Raw genomic sequence first — 23,336 nt, 5'->3', positions numbered from 1 at the left:
AGTCTAGCATTGCAAACCAGTGTTTTTAAAAACACATTTTAAAAAACCCAAAACCTATGATGTGTTCCTTGGCACAAATCTAAGTCAGTTCCTGGTGGGGTTCCAGGATAGAATTTCAAAGATACTGTAATTATTCCTCGTGTCACTGATACTGGTCTATCAGACTCAAATAAATCAAAATCAAAATGAAAAAGAAAAACAAAACTGAACTCTCTGGCAACACACTTGGTGCTTAGAGAACCTGAGTTTCTACCAGCATCTTTTATAATTGCCTCTTAAAAGCATTTTTAATAACACTTATGCCAGAGTAACAGGAAGATTAATTTTTGTGGAGTAGTTTCAACAAACTGTACTTTTAAGGCCTCCTTATCTGTTTAGTGGATAGAAGTCCCAGACAAGGATGTCTATTCATCAGGAAAGAACTTTCCTGAAAGGAGCCACCCAGTACTGGAGAGGGTGACCTCCTTGCTGCTGGAGGTGTGCAAGCAGAGCTGTACAATCCATGTGGCTTACAGCTTTAAGACTCAAAATCTTCATTTCTTACGATAGATGTCACAAGGGCATTGCCCTGTTGCCTTCCCTCACTCTTCATTAATGAGAAAGAGGGTAAGATCACTGGTGTGAGTTCCAGTGGAGACTCTTGCAGAACTGAGAAAGGCTATAAATAGAGACAAAAGTCAAGAGGCGGGAGTCACTCATGAGCCTGGAGGAAACCGAAGCCTGGAGGAATGGTCTCTAGATTTGGACAAAGAATTCAGAGGTGTTTGTGGGTGGCTCCGGGAAACTGAGACTCAGAGCAGAGTCCACATGTCCTAATTTGAGACCGAACTGCATGCAGCAGCTTTTCCGGAAAAGATGGCATTTCTAGGACTCCGTACAAATCCCTCTTGGATCCCAGGACACAGGCATGTCTGCCACTGCCCCACAAACCCTGGACATGACCAGTCAGATATAAATAGAAGCTGTCTCTTGGAGAGTGTCCTTGGACTGAGAGTTCAAGCAGGTACCTTTTTGGACCTCTAAAATAACCAAAGCCAGCAGACAATGGCCACAATTAACTAGGACACTTTATTTTCTCTATACTCTACTTTTATGATAAAAGCAAAGGGTATAAATTGATACTTGTACCAAAAAACATCATCTAAGAGATGCCCTAATTCAGTGCAGATCCTTGTTCTGGATGATCCATGGAGCGAGGAACAATACACGGCCCAACCCAAACCTGTTAACTTAGAATTCTGGACAGACCTTAAAAGTCTTCTTGGCAAGATCACAAAAGGCCAAAGAGGTGCATGTTACTCCATGTAAGGAACCCTTGTCCTCTAGCATAATGTATGACTTGACTTTTAGAGAAGCAAGACAGCATTTTTCTTCCTAGGACAAAGAGAGGTGGTATATGGGGAGGAGGAGGAGAGCTAAATCCTTACCTTACATGGTGAGGAGTCAACAGATAATGTCCCAGAGTAGCGAAACACACAAGTTACCGAAAAATGTGGAAGTAAATACCAAAAGAATTAGCTAATATTTTTAAATGTCTGCCACTGGGGAGCTGGGGTAGAAGTGAGGGGGCAGGAGACTGTGGTCCTGGAGAACTATTTGAGTCTTGAAACCATATGCATATGTAACTGATTAACACTACAAATTTAAAAAACAAGAAGAAAAAAAAAGGAAAGTGGGCTAGGATACCTTGAGTGCATATATTTTCCAACTTAAGATATTTTTAAAAATACTTTAGTGAAATGATAGTATTCAAAAATTGTTTCTCCGTATTTTTCAACCAGAGTATTATTTTAAAATAACTTCTTCTGATTAAAGTAATACTGTTCACTGTTTTTTAAAAATTAGAAAATAACACCCCCTCCAAAAATGGGGGAAAAGGAAAAATAGTTATAAAGTCACCATCCAGAGATAACCACTGGATGATTTAGAGGTAGTTTTTTTTTGTTTGTTTGTTTGTTTTTACATATGTGCATATGTATATGCTGATTGATAAAAACATTGAAAATTTCTTTAACTCTTTGGACTTATCCAATGACCATAAGGCTTTTGTTTTATTCTGAGGGGAAAGAATATTTTATTATGAAGAGTATTAAATAAATTGGGCCTTAGCTTCTTATGCCATCAGTCAATATCAGTATTTCATTCTCTAGGGCTAGGCATGTCAGGTCATATTCTGACTTCATGCTGCATTTAACAAAGAAAAAAAAAAACCTTTTTGGGACAGCAATTCTGTAATTTTCTCAGAATTCCAAGACATAAAATTACAGCAATGGGGTGGAAACTTGACTGCCAACTAGTTTCCCCTCCAATTGTGTTGCTGCACTGACACTGTGTGCCTTGCCTGTTTCTTCCTATGCAAGTAAGTCTCTTTGCTTCTCTTTCTCTCCCTCGGGCCTCCAGCTTGTCACGGTCTCTTCTTCCCATTCCACCCCAAAGTCTTCTTTATTCCTCTCTCCCATACCTTCTCCCTGCCACCTTTAAGGGGATGCAATGTGGAACCAAAGTCTTATGTTTATTACTTTCTGAATTTACAGAATAGAATTGTCTTTAAGATGGCAATACAAAGCATTCTATTTAGGCTTTTCTAAAGCCCAAGTTGCCCCCCTCTCCTTTTTGAACAAAGGCAGCTACAGCCCCAGGGCCTAGGGCCTAAGTAGGAAACCCTCCGAATATGAAAAGCTCTGACTCCTTCCTGAAAAATCCAATGCAGACAGGGAAGAAACCTTGTGTGGGCAAGAGGGTAGTTTCCCAGAAGGGAGGCCAGAGAGGAGGACTAATGTCAAAGCCAACTCTCTCTGCTTCTGAGCACCCAGCCCCGTGTCACCTTCTGTGCGGGAGTCAGTCAGTCGGTCTAGAAGGTAAACCTGAAACTATCTGGCACCCAGCTAAAGAACCACCTACTTGTCCACCCCTCTAAGAATGACCCACCTCTTTTTCTAATCGTCCAAAACACCAGAGTCTTTTTTCCACAAGAGCTTCTTTGAAACTCAGGTCACCTCCATTCTACATCTAAAAGATGTTTTTTGTAACCCAGATGCTGGGCACATCTTAGAAGAGCTTTCTGGGTTCCGATTACTTTTTGAAGTGTAAGCGCTCTCTCTCAGCCCTAAGACATCTGCACACTTCACGTGGCTGCCTTCTACAGCTCCGAGCGAGCGTCTGATAAAAATACTGCCCAGGCCCAATCCTATGCCTGTCACAGGAGGCCTCCCACGTGGACCTGGTGATCCAGCCAGCAGTGACTCTACCTGCAGTCTTACCATCCAACCAGCACTTCCCATTTTAGCCATCGGCTCCTACACAGATTCTTCCCCTTAGACGCCTGAGGTCAGCACACATGGTACTGTATCTACTGCACATCCCTGAGTCCACATCAAAAAAGGAACATGAGCCACCGACAGGCTTATACTCCAGGAACTTACACTGGTTCTTAATTACTCCTGTATTCTTCCTGGTAACTATTCCCAAGCCATCTCCTTGTGAAGATCGCATGAAATTAAAAAAGAAAAAGAAGAGAAAGGAAAAGAAAAATACCACATGATTTCACTTGTATGTGGAATCTAATGAACAAACTGAACTAACAAGGAAAATGGGGACAGACTCATAGATGGAGAGCAGGATGACAGCTGGCGGGGGAGGTTACAGGCTGGAGGGATTGAGCAAAAATGAAAAAGGACTCATGGACATGGATAACCATGTGGTGATTGCTGGGGGATGGGGAGGCATAAGAGGACTTAATGGTAATGGAAAAAAATAATAATAAAGATTAAATTTAAAAAAATAAAAGATGGACGCACAAATGAGGCCGTTCTGCTTTCCCCATGTATTTCCTCAAGAAAATCAGGCAATAGCTCCAGTTCTGAGAAATAAACCAGTAAATTCCTAAACAGCAAATTTTCTACAAATGATGCTGGCAACTGGGGGAGGTGCTGTAGAGGGGCGAACAGAAGGGATGGACCAGTTCTCATCAAAGAGCACAAAATGAGTCAAGTTTTCATACAGTGGCAAATGTTCCTTTTGGACATGCTTCAAACCTGTGTGTGGGCTGATCCTCTGAAATAAACAAAATCCTCTTGTATAACAGAGGTTATGGGGTGACTAAGAGGGTGAGGATTCCAATGGAAAAGACACCTTTGACTAAAAGAAATCACCCCCAAATCATCTGTGTTAAATAAGATCAGTTCTTCCTCGACTGGGTCTTGGCTCTGCAAAACCTGACCAGGGACATGGAGCCACGTCAAAGGGTCCATGTAAGCCCAAGGGGATGGGTATATGCTCCAGTTTAAGTTCAACAACAACCTGAACCGGTGCAGTTTTTAAGAGCATTGATACACCCTGTCCCACCCAGCAAAGAGCTGGAATGACCATCCTGGCTTCAACCAGCTCCCATACGCTGCTGAGGGAGGCACAGTGTCCTGAACAGCAGTTGGTCAAACACACGTGAGGGAGGTGCAGCTGCTGAGCCTCTATGTTTACCAGGAAGAATGAGTGTTGATTTTGCAGATTTTTGATAATGTTTTCACAGCCAGTGTTATTCCCAACCCATTTTAAAATGCAATCTGAACAACACCCTTTTCCTCATCAGTCTCCTTGAACTTAAATGGTTCCATCAACCTCGGTCCTGGAAGCCCTTTCTCTGCTGGCCACACCTCAGTTCGGCCCAGTGGAGGAGCAGAAGGGAGCGAGGATCTCTGCAATGGCAGGACAGGGAAAGGAATAGTTAATTCAGACACAGGACACGGGCTTAGGACCCTGGCACCAAGCAGACCTCTGTGGGCCAGCTAGGATCACCTTGGAAGGACTCCCGCAGCTCTAACCGTCTTTGGGTCTGTGGTTGTACTGAACTGATTCCATATTCTTGCTTGAAATTTAGCTACCCCAATGTAGTAAGTCACGAAGATTTAAAAGAACTAGAACGAACTAAGAAGTTACTATAGACTGAGAGCAAAGAATGGGCGAAACAACCAGCCATCCTGCCGGAGGGATCTGGCAAGCCACCACTGAAAGGACCCAGGCTAGAAAGAGCCATTTACAAAATGCTGAGAGTTTGCCCAGGCCCTTTTGAAAACTGGGTTCTTGGGTTGTTTCCTGGTTTCTTTTTTCTTCTTCTTATTTTTTTTTTTTTTTTGCACAATCTCAAACATTGACTGTTATGTAGAAAAAAGAAACTTTAAAGGGATAAATATATCTTTGGGAGACACAGGAAGAATGCTGTTTGAAATAAGGATCTTTTCTCTCTGTCTTTCTCTCACACATACAACCACATACACACACTCAACTAGGTTCCTGAGAAACCCACTGCGTGGCTGACGCCCAGCTAACTCTACCATAGCTGGCAGTCTCTGCCAACCACTGATGCAGTGGGATAGCTGTTTGACCAGCTCCCTTCCTGATGCTGGTCTATCTTTGGTTAAAACTTGGGCTTCAGATAGGGCTCGGACTTGCCTGCGGCTCCTTCCTTAGAAGTACTATTTGATCATGGTCATCCTCCAGGGTCTGTACTAAAAATGATGTTGTGAAGAACAAGCCAGTTTTAGTCCCTTATTGCCATGGCTTTGATATCTGTACAGGGATCAAGCTGTAGCAAGCCCAGAAACATCATGGTAAATCTACCTATCCTACCATTGATTACCTGTCTATCGGTATGTCCAGCACACCATGTAAACATCATAACTTCCGTTATGATTACAAGGTAATTTCAGAGATAAGAATCAGCCTAGTGAAAGCTAATCAGACAGCCATATAAAGCAAAAGGAAAAAAATCAAGTCCTGGCCAGGTAGCTCAGTTGGTTGGAGTGTTGTCCCAACATGCCAAGGTTGTTATGTTCGATTCTTGGTAAAGGCACATACAGGAGTCAACCAATGGGTTTATGGATAAGTGGAACAACAAAATCAATGTCTCTCTCTCTCTCTCTCTCTCTCTCTCTCTCTCTCTCTTTCCCTCTCCCTCTTCCCCCCTCTCTCTCTAACATCAATAACTTTTAAAATAAAAAAACCCATCATCAGTAAGAAGAAGTTGTGAGAATGAACCAAGTATGGGCTACAAAGGTCACCCAGGCTTTGCCTGGGCCTTGGTGCAGGAGAAGAGTTTGTGTAAGTAGATACAATGAAAGACAATCCAGGTAGAAGGCCTCCTTAGTGACCATAATGGAACCCTGGTGCTTTCTTCTCAGAGAAATCAATGGCCAGGTCATCTGTTGGCCAACCAAGAGAGCAACTATTAACAAATCCCCGACTCTTCCAGTCCCATAACTTTGTGTCTCTCTGGTGTGGATTATTGACTCAAAAGTGGTAAACTCAAAGGAAGACAGATGTCTAAGCACAAGCTTCTGGGTGGCTGGAATAAAAGTGGTGCCCACCACATGTTGGCAGACTGAAAGCAAGTCAAATGCTCTATAATTTTCTCCCTAAGTGTGGTTCTCTGATCCCTGCATCAGAACCCCTGGAATCTCTCCAGACCTGAGAAATCAAAGTCTTTTGAGGGTGTGGCCAGGGAATCTGCGTTTTTAACAAGCCCCTCAATATGAGCCCCAAACTGCTGCTAGCTTGTTCTAGCCTGCCCTCTTCCAAAATGGGGGTAATTAAAGAAAAGGCCAGGTGTCTCAATTAAGAAAGAGATTTAAGCAGAAACCACACATGTAGTGGAGAGAGGGAGTGGCTGGAACAATTAGTGGAATATCTCTTGGGGTAAGAAAATATGATGCTGAGCCACCCAGTCCCATAGGAAGACACCCCCTCCACTGCAACTTTGGAAGATCATAAGAAAGAAGGTGATTTCTTTCCGGAAACAAAGAGGACTTGAGTTTGTGTGGATCTGGGTCAGTCTCAAGAATGGAAGAGTTCAGCAATGTGGATGGGACTCTCCAAGTTTGGCCTGAAGCACCCTACAAGTGGTACCTTCTTCCCACACAGCACAGCCCTGAGATCTAGTGACTAACTACCAGAGGCCATCCCAAGTCCTAATGGGTCCCAGGAAACAGGGAAGCTGCTTCCACCCCACTCCGGACATCACAGCCACTGACCCAGAGTGGCCAATGCTCACGCTGCTCTGTCTGGCTACAACATGGCCCTGAACTGACATCTATACTTTCCCAAGGGTCAATGGGTTTCAGCTGTCACTCTCCAGGCCTAAGGCAGTGGCTCCAGATCTCAGTGGTGTGTGCCAGTACTTCTCAAAGTGTGGTCACCAGCCCAGCAGCATCAGTATCACGTAGGGACTTGTTAGAAATACAAATTCTCCGGCCACACTTTAGAGCTACTGAATCAAATTCTGCATGAGGGGCCCAGCAATCTATGCTATGGCCTAATGAGCCCTCTAGGTCATTCTGATGCAGCTGAAGTTTGAGACCAGAGTGTTACGTTATTAATAATATGAATACTTTGAATACATTATCTTATGGATACCCTCTTCTAACTCTAAGGTCCTATAATTCATTTGAATCTCACAGCAATTCTGAGGCAGATAAAGCAGCAATATAATCCCATTTTGTAGGTAAGAAGACTGAGGCTCAGAGAGATGAAGTGACTGACACTCATTACCCCCATCCAGAGCCCACTCATTGACAAGGCACAGGACAGTCACTGAGGCTTTGAGTAATTAAGTTATCAGCCCACACCAATCTCTTTTCCCCATGGCCCAAAGGGATAGTGTTGGCAGTAGAAATTGACATTTCTTCTTTTTACCTGGCCCATTGTTAGTCACCTCAACTGACTATTTCTAAAACCATCCTCCAGTAATTCAGGATTTTAACTGAAAAGGCAATTTTAAAACCAATGCAAGACAGATCCACTTAGACTCCATGCCGACCTGACACAGACAACAATCCTCAATTAATAAATGGGTCACGTACCAAAAGTTCATTTATAAGTTGGGGGGCTGGACCTCAGGTTGCATTTTCCCATGGACACAACATAGAGCTGGGGGTTGGATCCCCAGATCAAGCCACCTCAAGTCTGTCTGTAAGACGGAGAGGCAGAATGGCATGAGCAGGTTTGGCTGTGAGCCAAAAGGTTCAAATCCCAGCATTTCCATCATTAACCAATGAGACAAAGCTCAAGTCACTTAGCCTTTCTGACCCTCAGTTTTTTTAATCTGGAAATTATAATACCTTGCAGGGTTGTTGAGAGGATTAAATAAATGACAATGTATATACAGTGCCTGCCACACAACATTCAACAAATACTGCAGTTTATGTTGTGTAACTCCTAAAGTAGCCATCATACTATATTTCTGCTCTGAAAACTATGCAGTTAAAAAAAGCAAACATTTGAAATTACATAAGAATTGACTAGAAGGATTAACTACCTCCGAAAAGACCAAGGAAAAGGAGGAAGGGTGGTAGGCTCAGGGATCAGATCACCCGTTCCCCTCCCCTTTGGCCTTCCTTCAGCTCTTGGCTCAATTCTTTGGGGACCTTCCTTGTCCTCCCAGACTGGGTCAGCTCTATTTAGTATATGCTCCAATGGCCCCAAGTACTTCCTATTCATAGCCTTACAATGATTATCATTTAATCCTTTTATGCTTAAAGGTTATGTTCCCCACCACCCCATTAGGTACAAGGAGTCAAGGACCAGGTCTGTTTCTGCTCACCAGTACCTTTCCTTGGTACTTTGTCCAGAGCCTGGAACACAGTAGGCACTCAAATATTTGGAGAGTGAGTCATCCCAGGGCAGCTGGGCAGGGATGAGTAATGGGAAGAAGAGGTTGTGTGCAGCAGCTTGGCTGTACACATGTGCAGATAACTCATAAGTCGGAGGTCTGTGACTCAGCGTTGCCTAGAGAAGCATACAACTCTTTCTGTCCCGATAAATTCAATCTGCCTCAGCCATATCACTTGGCCAATAAAGGCTGATTATTAAACCCACAGGCATCCCCTTTCACTGGGCACACTTTCCCCCAGAGCCTCAGGCTACTCACAGAGCAAGTGCAGAATGAAGTGACAACCGTGCAGGAGTCCAGGCAGGTCTGGAATGGGTTGCAGTTCTCCTGCTTCAAGATCAGTTAAAGAGGAAAGAGACCCCAGCCTCACCTCAGCTTGAACCCTGAGCAAGGCATGGAAAATGCTGCTCCTAGTTGCATTTTACTGAGCATCTATATGTACCAGGGAACAGTCTGGGGTGAGCCTCAGAACCCAGTGATGTGGCTCAGGAAATTAGGAACACACTGATGATCACGTAGTTAATAAGCAGAGCCAGAACTGGAATTCAAGTTAATCAGATTGCACAGTGTGCGCGTTCTTGGCCATATTCAACTACCTTTCCCATAGGGTGGGTATAAGTTTCTCCCGACTGAAGGATGCACAGGCCTTGAACCAGTGCAGTGGTGAGAGGATTCCAGTCCAGAGTCCTCCACTACTATGTGACCCAGGGTAAGTCATTTTACTTCCTGGGCCCAGGGAGGCTTGCTCCCCAGTAATGTAAAAGAGTAAACCAGATGACCCTTAAGAAAGGAGACCCAGTGCTGTTGAGCCCATAAAATCACCTGCCAGTCAAAAGCTATCATTAAGTCTCATCTGCCTGGTCCTTACCCGGAACCCCGCTATGAAGCTGCTCAGCTCTCCCTCATCTGAAGAGCAGGATTGCCAGGGACTTAGCTTCTTGGTAGGCAAGAAAGGAATAGCAGAGGCCACTGACTTTTCTACTAGGCCCTCTGAAACAGGCTTGGAATGAACCAAAGATAAGCAACAAAGGGAATGGGACTGTTTAGCATACATTTAAAGCTGAACCTCCCTTCCTACAGCAGAAAATTGAAAAAAATCCTACATGCCATGAAAAAGCTGCTGTCTGTCCCCAAGTTTCCCTGGGATTCATGCCCACCAGCATTCTCCTCTGTGGCACCAGCTCCCTCTGGGATAGGTTCAACATATACCCAAGACTGACTGCAGGAACAGTCTTCAGAGGCCAGGGCCATCCGTCCAAGACACAGTCTCTCCCTGGCGTCAGCCTCTGCACTGCTGTACAGAGTGATCTGGAATTTACAGTCTCTTCTACAAAGCCTTACAAGGTCAAAAATGTTCAGGCTGTGTCATTCCTATGATGAAAGACTGTGGAACAGCACAGACTACATGGGCAATAGGAAGGACACTTCAGAAGCCAAACTTACTAGCCAAACCGCAGATTCAGCAACGGCACAGCAGCGGCGAACCAGCCAGGCTGGCCAGCACTCCAGCCAGTGCGGCTACCAGCCCCCATGCAAATTACCGCCTCCTGCCAGTCCCTGCCAAGAGGGAGCACAGTCACCAAAATAGGAGTCACAAAGAGTTGACATCCACTTTGGGGAAAGTTGCTGACCTCTGAGCCAACACTCTGTTTGTGAAACCATCCTTACTTTTACATGTATCGTAAGGCATGGGGGAAACAGCCACAGATTTTTTTGTTCATTAAAATAAAGCCTGAACTATAAGGAAAAGAAGGAAGAGAGGAAGATATATCCCCTTCTTTACCACAAGCCTAGATGCGCTAAGTCTAGCAACATAAAAGGGCAGAAAAATAGAAAGAAACAAGGGAGATAGAGCAAGAAGAAAAGAAGAGAAAAAAAAAAAAAACAGAGAGGAGAATGGTGTTAAAGAGGAAGCCCAATGTCAGGTTGCCCCCACCTGATCCTGCCTCAGTGGCCTTGGTCTTGCTCCCCCAGCCCTAACTCTTTACCAAGGCTGTTCAAGAGGAAGGTCTGTGAATCCACCCTAAACATCAAATATCAAAGACATAACAACCCTAGCAAACCAATTGTACTACGTCAGCACCCAATCTCCTGCAAACTGGCAAATGTTGGATGGACCCATCACCAAGTAAGACACCAGACACAGAATTTGAAAACATTTCTAGTTTCTAAAGTAAGTTCCTGAATGCCTAAATACACCTAGGCAAACTTTTTCAAATTAAATGATAAAATATACATTTATAAAATAAAAATTTTAAGTTTAAAAAGAAAAATAAAGGATAGGTTGTACTTGCATACTGAAAGGGCATGAAAAACAATCAGGATTTTGCAATAAATATTGGTAGGCTTAAGAGACTGCAGTAAGACTGAGAATTGATCTAATCTATTAGATGTAAAGCTATAGTTCTACAAATTAGGGGAAAGAGTAGTAGGCAGCTAAACTGGAACCAACAGATTTTCACTCCGTAAAAATGTGTCAGATGGACATGTCTACAAAAAGATATTTAAAGTGGTTTTTATATATTAACTTGAGTACTCTGAATACCATCTACCCTACTGTTCAGATATAAAAAAGGCACAAACACAAAAGATGGTTCCAGTTCTTTCTATGCCCTGATTTTGATGTAATTATCACAGATGGGTCCTGCATTAGATAATGAGATAGAGGGTGTTTACTAAATGCCTACTGTGTGCCAGACCTCAGAGCTAAGGTCCTCCCTTTTGCCTGACCCCTTGTCTTCCCAGTTTCCAAACAGCTCTCACAGGTTAGGAATATAGGAAGAGGACTGAAGGTCACATCCTGCCTTCAGAGTCAGCTGATATTTAACGGCAGGCAGAGGTAGACAGCACACATAGAGAACTGGATGCTCCACGTAACTGAGGAATATGTCAGCCTTAATTTAGAGAGGACTTTTTCCATCTTAAGAGGCAGACAAATGTAGACTGATTAACCCCTCTTCATCTTTTCTCTGGTGGCTGCTGAGCCAATCTTCCTACCCTTCAGGCCCTCTTGATTAAAGACAGAATTTCCCCAATTTTATCTTGTTTCTGGTCTCCAATAAGACTGATCTGGAACTTAGCAGAACTTCAGAGTAGTAGCAAAGTGAAAACTAGAGCTGTCTTGAAAAAAAAAGGATGACGTCACATCACTACCTTCAAGATGAAAGTTTTCCAGGCCTTCATAAGGCTCAGAGCTGGTCCTAGTATGGTTACAGGCCAGAGACAGGAACAGTGAGAAAGCTTTTACAGTTTCAAGACCCACCCCAGACAAGCCTCCTTCCCTCTTTTCTTCTTCCCGGTTGCTAATTATTCCACTTTTGATTTTCTAGTTAATACATTTCTTGAGCCCTTATTTAACACATGCATGTTTCCTAGTTTAATACAACACCTGACATTTCATGAAATCTGCCCTTTGGAGATCGTGTAGAAAGTCTTGTGTGAAAGACAATCTCTGAAGTCAAGTTTCACCAAATGTTATTTTATGTTGTTGGGTCACAACGCCCAGCAATGAATGACCCACACCCCGCCAACTTCATGTCAATATTCAGAATCATGGATGCAAAATACTGATAATGAATGCAAGGCCAGACTTCTTTCTGCATGACCACATATGGGACACAAAGTCAATTTATAAGGCTGGCACTATCAATCAAGTAATAATGAAGGACAGCCACCACGATGTATTGAGCATCTGTTCATTGGTCAGGCATTAGGTTGGTGCTTCTATACATTACCCAGTTCAAACCTTACAACAACTATGAGGTCAATTTTATCATCCCAATTTAATGGAGGGGGACAGCTGAGCTCAAAGACCTTGCCTGCAGTTACATAGCAAGTAAGAGGCAAAGCCAAAATCTGGCCTCGGGATAGTCCAACAATTCTTCTCTTCCTGGTGGTGAAGAATCAGACAGGACTCACTGTCTGCAGCACATATGGCAAGACCTTTCCCCATTCTGGGTGCCCTTCCATTCTGCATATGGATATGGCAGTGGACACAAATGCTGTGGGAGGAAAATCTATGTGCCAGAAACAGCAGGGGGAATGGTGGCAGTAAATACCTGTTTGTTTTTCATGATTTAAGTGAGGGAAGGGGAAAGGGAGGAATATGCCATGGAAATATTTTCTCTATGCACCCAATAATGTCACTTTTCTCCCAAAGCATTGTTGCAAGCTTTTGCACTTGAACATTTTGAAAGTGATCAGTACAGACAAGCAAGGTCTGATCTGACCAGGCTGGGTTGCAAAGATGCAATCTGTACTGTTTTGTTCAAGTTACATCCAAGATTTGTCTAAAACTTTCAGATTTCAAAGATATCACTAGACGACTCCCAGGGATCTGGACTACCAGAGCATTACCAGCTCCTCTATTTCGTCCTCAGGTACCACTGAAGGCAGCACCAGGGGTGCATGGGCCTGGCTCCAAGCTCCCGGCTCTGCAGCAAACCTGCAGCCAAGCTCTGCCACCCTGAGTCACTGCCAACCAACTGGGGCATTCGTGTGGTGTTAAGAAAAATACTAACAAGAGGCAATATACTTCCCATTTGGAAAAACAGAGTAAATAAAATCACATTCACCAACATTCCTACCACGGTATTATTTATTATTTGGGGATATATATATATTGTTTTGGTTTGGGTTTTTTTGCAGATATTTTCCTATACATTTAGCACACAGTTGTGACTGTAGCTTATATACAACTCTATTTCCTATTCCCTCCAACTACTACTTCTGCTTGATTACCAAGGGTCACCTGTTCTATGCAGCCTTTCCCAGCCAGCCCCTTGCCCAGGTGAAACTGACCTCTTTTGTCCCCTATGCATCCACTGTTCTCTGAACACACTTGAATCATCCTCCTCTGAAATTTTACTAATTAGCCATCATGCTCCCCTTGTAGACCACAGTCCTTCCAAAATAATCTGGCTGTATACTTAGATTATTTTTCACATAGTTGGCAGAAATGACACCAAAATGTTAACTGAGGCAAGTTCTAGTGGCGTGCCATCACTGATTTCTTTTAGCTTTCCTTCTACCTTTTGATGTGGTTCCAAATTTTCTTTAGACAACATATAATTCTTTTGTGCATATTTAACTGACTGTAAGTTTCTTAGAGCTGTGATTGATCAACTTCAAAATCACACAAAGGAGGGAGGGGTCTGACAGCATGAGACATGTCCCAATTTTAAAGTAGGAAAGTGGGCAATGCTGACAACTGCAGATAAATAAGCCCTGAAAGCTACAAATTAAGAGACTCCTGGCGGAGAGACCAAAGTGTTGAGACTGTCTAGACAGAATATGGAACTGAACCCAGCCAGGTCAACGGAAAGAAGGTTGGGGAAGGAAACAGTCTTCCTGAAATGATACTACAACTAAGTAGACACACCTATAGCAAGTGAATAGAGAACTGGATTATTTCACCAAATAGTATGCCTAAAACTCAGCTTCAGGCCATACTGCAGGTGTGTCAAGAAGAGCACATTTCAAATTTCAAGATTATCATATTTGGGTTTTTCAATCAATATGGAGATGTAGGTAGACATGTTTCACCTCCTTGCACAACCACAAAAAGAATTACAACTAAATCTCAAAACAAATAACACCCAGAACTGTCAGAAAACCAAACTGTATGGAAGTTCAACAACCAAGGATTTAAAGAAGCTACATTCATCCAGATGGGTAGGAGGGGTGGAGATGGGGAGATGGGTGGAGAGGTAGTGGCAGCAGCAGAACTGGTACAGGCGGTCCCACATTCATGTGTGGTGGATAAAAATAGGGAGAGATACCTTGGGAGCCAGCGATTCCAACTCCAGGCCAGACCAGATAGACCAGGGTTCCAGCGCCGCCAAGAAGATAAATCCCCATAACTTCTAGCTGTAAAAACCAGTGGGGGTTGGGGCAGTGGAATAAACTGCCAGATTTTCAGGAAACTCCACTTAAAGGGACTGCACAGTCTTAAAAACATACACATCCCACCCGCTCTGGGATTCAACACCAGTGCAACAGCTGGAAGGGTGCCAGTCACATATGGGAAGTGGATGAAGTGACTGGAAATGGGGCAAGTGCCAGGCATACATCTAGAAGCCAGGCAGCAGCACAGTCTCCTCTCTAAGCCCTCCTCACACACAGAGCCACAAAACAGTGAAGTGGGTTTCCCCACCCTGGCAATTACCTAAGGCTCCACCCCACATGATTGACAGGTGCATTTTCAACAATAGGCCAAACTACTAAGACAGGGAGTCAAAGCAGCTCTACCTAATACACAGAAACAAACACAGGGAGGTTGCCAGATTGAGGAGACAAAGAAATATGGCTCAAATGAAAGAACAGAACAAAACCCCAGAAAAAGAACTAAACTAAATGGAGATAGCCAACCTATCAGATACAGAGTTCAGAACACTGGTGATCAAGATGCTAAAAGAACTCATTGCACATGGCAACAACATAAAGGAAGAAATGAAGATTACACTCAGTGAAATAAAGAAAAATCTACAGGGAACCAACAGTGAAGGAAAGGAAACTTGGATCCAAATCAATAATTTGGAACATAAGGAAGAAATAAACATTCAACCAGACAGAAAGAGGAAACAAGAATTCAAAAAAACAAGGATAGTATTAGAAGACTCTGGGACACCGCCAAACACGCCAACATCCAAATCATAGAACTGCCAGAAGGAGAAGAAGAAGAGCAAGAAATTGAAACTTATTTGAAAAAATAATGAAAGAAAACTTCCCTAATTTGGTAAAGGAAATGGGCATATAAGTCCAGAAAACAGAGTCCCAAACAAGTTGGATCCAAAGAGGACCATTCCAAGACACATTATAATTAAAATGCCAAAGGTTAAAGATAAAGAATCTTAAAAGCAGCAAGAGAAAAGCAGATAGTTACCTACAAAGGAGTTCCCATAAGACTATCAGCTGATTTCTCAAAAGAAACTTGGCAGGTAAGAAGGGGCTGGCAATAAGTATTCAAAGTGATAAAAAGCAAGGACCTACAACCAAGAGTACTCTGTCCAGCAACGCTATCATTTAGAATGGAAGAACAGATAAAGTGCTTCCCAGACAAGGTAAAGCTAAAGGAATTCATCATGACCAAGCCATTATTACATGGAATGTTAAAGGGACTTATTTAAGAAAAAGAAGATCAAAACATTAAAAAGGCAAAAAATTTACAACTATCGCAACTGAATCTAAAAAATAAAAATAAAAGCAAACTAAGCAAACAACTAGAACAGGAATAGAATCATAGGTATGGAGATCAATTGGAGGGCTATAGGCTGGGAGGGATAAGGGGGAAAATGGGGGGAAAGGTACAGGGATTAAAAAGCATAATTAGTAGGTACAAAATAAGAAGGGGGTATTAAGAATAGTATAGGAAGTAGAGAAGTCAAAGGACTTACATGCATGACCCATGGAAATGAACTAAGAAAGAGATTGCTAGTGGGATGGGGGAATGGGGTGGGGTGGCAAGGGGTTAAAATTGGGACAACTGTAATAGCATAATCGATAAAATATACTTTAAAAAAAAGAAATTTTTTTATAAAGTATTATAAAACAAATGTATTCAGGACATTCAGAAAAGAATGTGTGAACATTAATTAGGAAAAGGCAATGTGGGTACATGATGAACAAGTAATGCCAAAAAAGGAGCAGTTGTTTCTTGTTGTGATTACCAAGTTAGTAGACCAGGTGAAATATGAGAGGTAAAATGCATTTGATTTTAGCAAAGCAACTAGAAAAATCTTTAGTGATTCATCTGCAGATTAGTTAGTGACAGAGTCAGTTTGTACTAGTATATGACTATCTAGCCAATTAAACAACGACCCCCTCAGAATGCACATCACTCCCTCCTTTGGGCCAGGACTGTACTTTGTACATACCCCTCTTGTAGCACTTATGAAAGCTGACTGAGCTCCTAGTCTGTCTTCCTATTAGACCCGGGGTCAGCACACTATGGCCCACAGGCCAAACGTAGCTCCCCACCTGTTTTTGTCACATTTTACTGGATGAGCCATGCCATTCATTTCCATGTTGTCTATGGTTATGCTGGCACTATCAGGGCAAAGTTGAGAATTTACAACAGATGCTGACCCACAAAGCCTAAAAATACTTACTATCTGGCCCTTTAGAGGAAAAGTATTCCCACCTCTATACCAGGTGATTCTCTGTCTCTCAGGCAGGAAGGCTGTCTTATGCCTCCATGTACCTACCCTTAGCACTAGTACAGTGCCTGGCACATAACAGGCGCACCTTCAACATCTGCGCACACTGATGTCTTTGATGGCTTGATGACAAGCTAGTTCTAGAAAGGTTATTGACAGCATGACACAATATTCAATTCTTTGCCACACCTTGTCTAATGTCTTCTTAATAATGACTTGACTGAAGAGAGACACAGGAGGCAGGCTGATCAAACCCCCAGATGGCACCAGACTGGGAAGAGGAGCTAGTACTATAGATGATGGAATTAAGATGCAAACGATCCAGTCAACCTAATTCTGGGCCAAACACAAAGCTGGTTGTGCAAGTACAGGCTGGGGGCAGTTCTAAACTTCCTCGAGTCCACGAGACCTGCCCTGGCAACCACTCACGTGAAACAGAGCTGGGTACTGTCACTCACCGCAAGGTTCATCAGAGCCCACTGGCCAAGAGTAATGCAGTCTCAAATGGCATCAAAAGTAGGACAGTGTCCAAATCCCGGAAAAATGGTAACACTTTCACTGTACCTCACAGCGGTCGGGCCACAGTGGAGGATTCAGCTCAGGACACCATACTTTTAAAAATAAATTTCTTAAGTGGGTGGGTTCCAATCACATGATTTAAAAGGCACCCAGTGGTTTATAGTGAAAAGTTCCTATTCCACCCAGTCTCCTCCTCAAAGGCAAATGGCATTACCATTTCTTTTGTACCATTCCACAGATACTGTATGTATATACAGGCAAATAAACATATATTGTTCCCTGCTTTTATGCACAAATGGGAGCACATTATATATGCAGTTCCACATTCTGCTTTTTTTCATACAAATCATAGATCCTATAGAGTCCCACACCAGTACTCAAAAAGCAGCCTTATTCTTTTCTGTGGCTGCCCCAGGATTCAATTGCATGGAGATGCTAGCCTGATGAACACTGAAGTTATTCCAGTCTTTTACTACTAGAACCAATGTTGTAAGCAATAAACATACATCATTTCTCACCTACGTAGATATATTGGTAGGGCAAATTCCAAGAACTGGAATTACAAGGAAAGAAAGCAGATGCACTTGTAATTTTGATGGATATTGTCAAATGGAATGCTGCCTTTTAAAGAAGAGTCATGGAGTTTCCCAAGAGAGGGGGCTGGAAATTATGTCCCAGAGGAAGAGCTAAAGAGGCTTAGTGAGGATAAAAAGGGCTGGGAGGAGAGATGAGACCATCAGCTTCAAATACCCACGGCTACTACCAATAAGTTCAGTCCTCCTTCATTTACCACATGCCGGACGCATCCTTGAAATCTTATGTACATTATCCCACTTGACTGTTATGACAACCCTGAGGGATGGGCATATTTACCCTCATTATTCAGATAAGGAAACTGAGGCCAGAGTCCTCTTGCCAAATTCCACAGAACTGATAAGGGACAGAGCCATGAGTCAAACCCAACCAGGTAACTCCACTATCTGAGCTCTTCACTATCACAATTCCAGTGCACTCCAGCCCTGGCTGCACAGAATTGCCTGTGAGGCTTCTGCAGAGGCCCCACCCTCAGATTCTGATCTGACTTGTCAGAGCACAGCACACACAGGTTTAAAAGCCCCACCACTCAGGTGACTCCAATGTGCAGCCAAGACTGAGACCTACTGCTCTAGTCTACATACAGCAATAATTCAAGGAGGGAAGGCATCGGTCACCTGGAGGCCTTGGAAAACAATTTTCAGGCCCCATCCATGAGTTCCCGAGTCAGCACTTTTGGAGTGGTGCTAGGAAATCTGCATTTCAAGCAAGTTCCCAGGTGGTGCTGCTGACTTGCAGACCAATCACACTTCAAGAACTGCTCTGGAAGCAAGAGCTAGTACTGCTCTTAGTAATAGGCAGCAATTACCATTTTACAAGGTACAGTAGTCCCTCTCTATATCACAGTTCACTTATCACGGCCTCACTGTATCGCAGGATTTTTTTAAATATTGTATTTAATTATTTATCGTGGATTTTTTGCTATATCGTGGGATTTTGTGGTACTGTATATGTATGTTGTTAAAGTTATGTAGGTTTAAGAGTGTAGAATATGTTTAAGAACATAATTAGTGTTTATAAAAGTGTAGAAAAGGTTAATAAGGGAGTGGGAAAGGTTAATAAGGGAGTGGGAACGGTTTATAAATGTGTGGGAAGGGTTTATAAGGCTTTAAAATATATATAAATACTAAAATAAATGTAAGGTCCCTACTTCGCAGATTTTCATCTATCACGAGGGGGTCTAGAACATAATACCTATGATAAGTGAGGGAATACTGTACATCACCCCAATGAACTTCCACTGCTTTCGAAGGTCGATTGAGATAATGTCCTCTATAAAATGAAGTGAAAACAGATATTCAAGTGTCTTAGCCAAGTTCATACAGTTTGTAAGTGGTACAAAACTTTCATTTCTTCCTTCCTTCCTTTCTTCATTTCTTCGACTTGTACTTAGGTTTTTCTAACATCTAGTTCAATGCCCCTTCTACTACACTAACATCAGGCTCTAAGTTCCAGGAGGCAGGAACCTTGTCTATCTTATTTTATCTTATTCCTCCTGAACCTAAAACATAGTTGGTACTCAACACATATGCTTGAATAAATAGATGAATGATTTACGGTATACAAATATAATGAGACATGGGTCCTGAAGAAGAAAATGTTAAGACAGGTTGATTATACCTCATACTAAAGAATTCTAATAATTAGAAGCATTCGAAAATAAAATGAACTGCCTTGTTCTTGGAGAGACACCAGCAAAAGCCAAAAAGCCAAGTGACAGCCAGTGACAGAAATGTCACAAAGCAACTATATACTCCAAGGTGACCTCCATAATTTTTAAAAACTTTTGGAAAGATAAATTTTAATTCATGTGTATTTCAGGAGACAGAAGATAAATCTTTCTTGATTATTGGTCAACTAGCCTGCCAACAACTTCCCTATGTAAACTTAAGACTCATTACTTCACTTCTGCACCTCAGTTTCCCTGAACACAAAATGAAGGGGTTTGGTAATCAATCTGGGGATTATCTTGCAAATAATAAACAACTAACAGATGTATCAAAGTACCTGAAATGCATACAATGTCTGTCTTTTCTCCTCTCTGCCATTCTGCACTTCAACTAATCCTCCATCTAATTGATAGTTCATGAAAATTAAACTTAAGGCAGAACCAAGGGCAAATTCAAATTCACACTGATCAACTTTTTGAATGTCATGCCTTTACCAGTGTAATTACTGGTCTTTTTTTAAATCCATGTTTCCAGCAGACACATGCTGGGTACCCACTATGGATAGAGAATTGGGAGATACAGGGAAAAACCAAGCCCAGCCCTGACGTCTTTGGTGCAAAACTACATCTACCACTTTCATTGTTTAAAGACACCTGAGTAATGTCAAAGCGTTCATCAGAATTTACTAGTGTAGGATTCTGCGTTTACAGATTGATTTCGACAGGGAAAGCCTCAGCAGAGAATAATAAAACCAGGAGTGAACCAAGATCCAGAGGAACGTTCTCACTTTTTAAGATGTAGGGTACCAGGTGCCAAGGTTTCACCTTTATGACAGGCAAGAATATAGTGCCCACGCCCAGGACCATTTCATTCACACACCATGAAGGTCAAGCTGAGAGTGGTTCTTAGGCCACAGCTTCTGAAAGTCCCCAGCATCGTGGAGTCTGAGCAGCTACTGGGAGATTTCTGAGGGGAAAGGACAAGAAACTGGAACACTCCCAGGCAACTATATAAAGACTTATTTACTTACTTTGAGCATGAAGAACTGTGTTTGGAGATACAATACCCAGAAATGAGAACACGTGCAGCAGCTATTAAAACATTGTGAACCTCCCTCACTAATCTCACAGCGCTGATCTGAGGAGAACCAAAGGGGAAACGCCCTTGGTGAAAGAGAAGCTGACACCTTTAGCTTCATGGTGGACAATGCAGACAACCTCACCAGCACGCGGGAGGTCCAGGGAGAAGGACACAGGACAGGGAGGACAGTCAGACACTCCACAGCGGGGCTGAAAAGCTGAGAGGGGTGCTTGCTGCAATGATTCAGCTCCTAAACAGATTCTGACAGTCACATTCAGGTGCATGTTAGCAAAGCTTTTCCTCCTTAAGGACTCTCAAGCCTGCCCGTATAACAGCTCACAAGCACACACTGCCAAGAGCCAGGACACCTCAACTACGGAGCGGCTTGCTGAAGGCATCACTGCAAGGACAAAATGTCAAGAAAGCTCACCGTTTATTTTTCCCACTCCTATGCACGTATCTATGGCTGAGGAGGTCAGGACTATAAGGGTTAGAGGTTGAAATCATGTAGCTCAGGTGTCCCAAAACTCTAAGATGTGTAGGAATCACCTGGAGTGCCTGTTAAATGCAGACTCCCAGGCCCCACTCCCAAGCCCCCAGCATATGAATGGGGAGGCCCACCCCACAAGGACTCTGCACACCATGCCATTCTAAGGTTGGTGGTTCCTAGATCTCTCTTTGAGAAACACTGATCTGGTCCAACAGCCTTTTTTTCATAAGCGAGAAAAATAAAACCCAGAGATGTCAAGTGCCTTGACCAAGTCCAACTTCCTAAGCCCAGGAGGAAGAAATTAAGTATAAATAAACACTTCAGAGTATAGTAATCTGAATTGTTGAAGGGCACGGCCAACCCTGAGACAGCAGGCAGCAAGCTAGCTTCTTAAACAGAGCCCCTCACCAATTAAAAAAAAATAAAATAAAAGCAAAGAAAGAACCTTCCTGGAAGGAAGACTGAATAGCAAACACCAATAAGCAGGTCAAGCAGGGCCCCTATGTTTCCACACCCCAATCCTACTGTCACCTGCACTGTCACCTCCTATGCCCCTCTGACTGTGAGCACCTGCAGGGCGGACACTGAGTCCCATCCGTCCTGCATCACCGCCAGCACACGACCGGCTTCCACGAACTTTCTGTGTTGTCAGAGGAAAGCTGTTACCACCCCCTGTCTAGAATCCCTTCCAAGAGGCTGGTCCGCCTGGCACACTTCTCTCCCCGCCTTCCAGCTCCAGCTCAAGTGTCACCTCCTCTGAGAACCAGCTACCCCTCCCCCACCAGGCACAATCGAGTGCCCCCTCCTACCTCTCCCAGAGGACCCTTAAGGTGGCCGCACTGTCCACCGTTTATCAGACGTCTCCTGACCCCAGGCTGCTTTTTCTACCCTCTCCATCACAGCCTTCAGTTTCAAATCCAGCAAACCTTCAGGCTTTTTTGAGCGTTCTTCCTATTCACATGTTACTACTACATAACAAACCAGATTTCCTGTTTCTTTCTCGTGTTTATTTTGCTCAGGATATTTTTTCCTAGTGCCCTGAGAATTATTCCCATAGGAAATATTCAGCTCCTTTGGAACTTTTTGACACTGAAACCCTCTTCCCTGAGAACCTTCCCGCGGGGGCATGACGAGGCTGACAGCTGCTGATAAGCCCCAGTGGGGTGTAGGGCAGCTGCACCAGCTCTGAGTCAGGCCTGGCTCCCCCACCCGCAAGCCGTGCAGCCCACCTCAGCCAGCTTCACCTTCCCGGGCCTCAATTTCCCCTTCCATAAAATAATAATAAAACCTAACTTAAGAAGTCGTTGCAAGGATTGAAGGTAATGTCTGCACTATACCTAGCACTGGGGTTGAAGTGGGTGGCCCCCCAAAATTTGAGCTAATACCATTATTTCAAATGCTTTCGGGCACAGCCACTGTGAAAGCGGGGGAGGCAAAAAAATTTTTTTTCTCAAGCCTGGAGAATTCTTTCCATAGGAAACAGTCAGGAAGGCCTCCTGCCATGAGTAACTGCAGTCATGGAGGAGAAATCAGAAATGAGGGGGGCTGCTTGGAGACCTCAAGAAGGCAAAAAAAAAAAAAAAAAAAAGGATGATTACTCTCCTTGGGCTAAAAGGCCTCTCAAAGACGCCAGTTCCCTCACTCCCAACCCGCGCAGCCTACCCGTGTGTTATCTAAGACAAGTCACTGAAGCTCAATGAGTGTCATTTCCTCATCTGCACGACAGAGATAACCTTACCAGCAGCCCGACTGTGCAGGATGACGTGAGGCAGTGTTTCTTGGCGTGTGGTCTGCAAACCACCTGCTCACTGGGACGTGGTGGTTGCCTTCCCAGCCCCTCGTCCCTTCCTTCCTTCCTAACAGAGCCTCCATTGGGTTCTGGCGTCCGACCGCCCCTCCTCCAGACGGCGCCAGAAGTGCAAATGCCTTTAGTGATTGACTCAGGGATGGATACGTGACCCAGCTCCAGCCAAGGAGGCATCGTGGAGGTACCTCAGGTAGCTTCCTGGCTCCCGAGAGAGTGAGTCAGAAATCAATCTATGTCCCTCCCCTTCCCCTGATGTCAAGTGTCGGACTGAGATGTTTGGAAGTGCTGCAGCCATCTTATCCCCAGCCTGTAGACGAAGCCAGCGCCCAGATGGGCCTCGCTCACCGCACTGAGCAACTGC

General features: G+C 43.6%; 1 protein-coding gene across 1 annotated transcript in view; it reads right to left on the bottom strand.

Annotated features, from left to right (window-relative positions):
* The window catches only part of SORBS1 (sorbin and SH3 domain containing 1), a 221,595-nt gene that overhangs the window by 174,675 nt on the left and 23,584 nt on the right, over positions 1-23,336 (bottom strand). The window lies entirely within an intron of this gene.

This window comes from Furipterus horrens, unplaced genomic scaffold (assembly GCF_987537825.1).
Source record: "Furipterus horrens unplaced genomic scaffold, mFurHor1.1.pri manual_scaffold_5, whole genome shotgun sequence".
Taxonomy (NCBI): domain Eukaryota; kingdom Metazoa; phylum Chordata; class Mammalia; order Chiroptera; family Furipteridae; genus Furipterus; species Furipterus horrens.
This window is presented reverse-complemented; position numbering and strand designations above follow the sequence as displayed.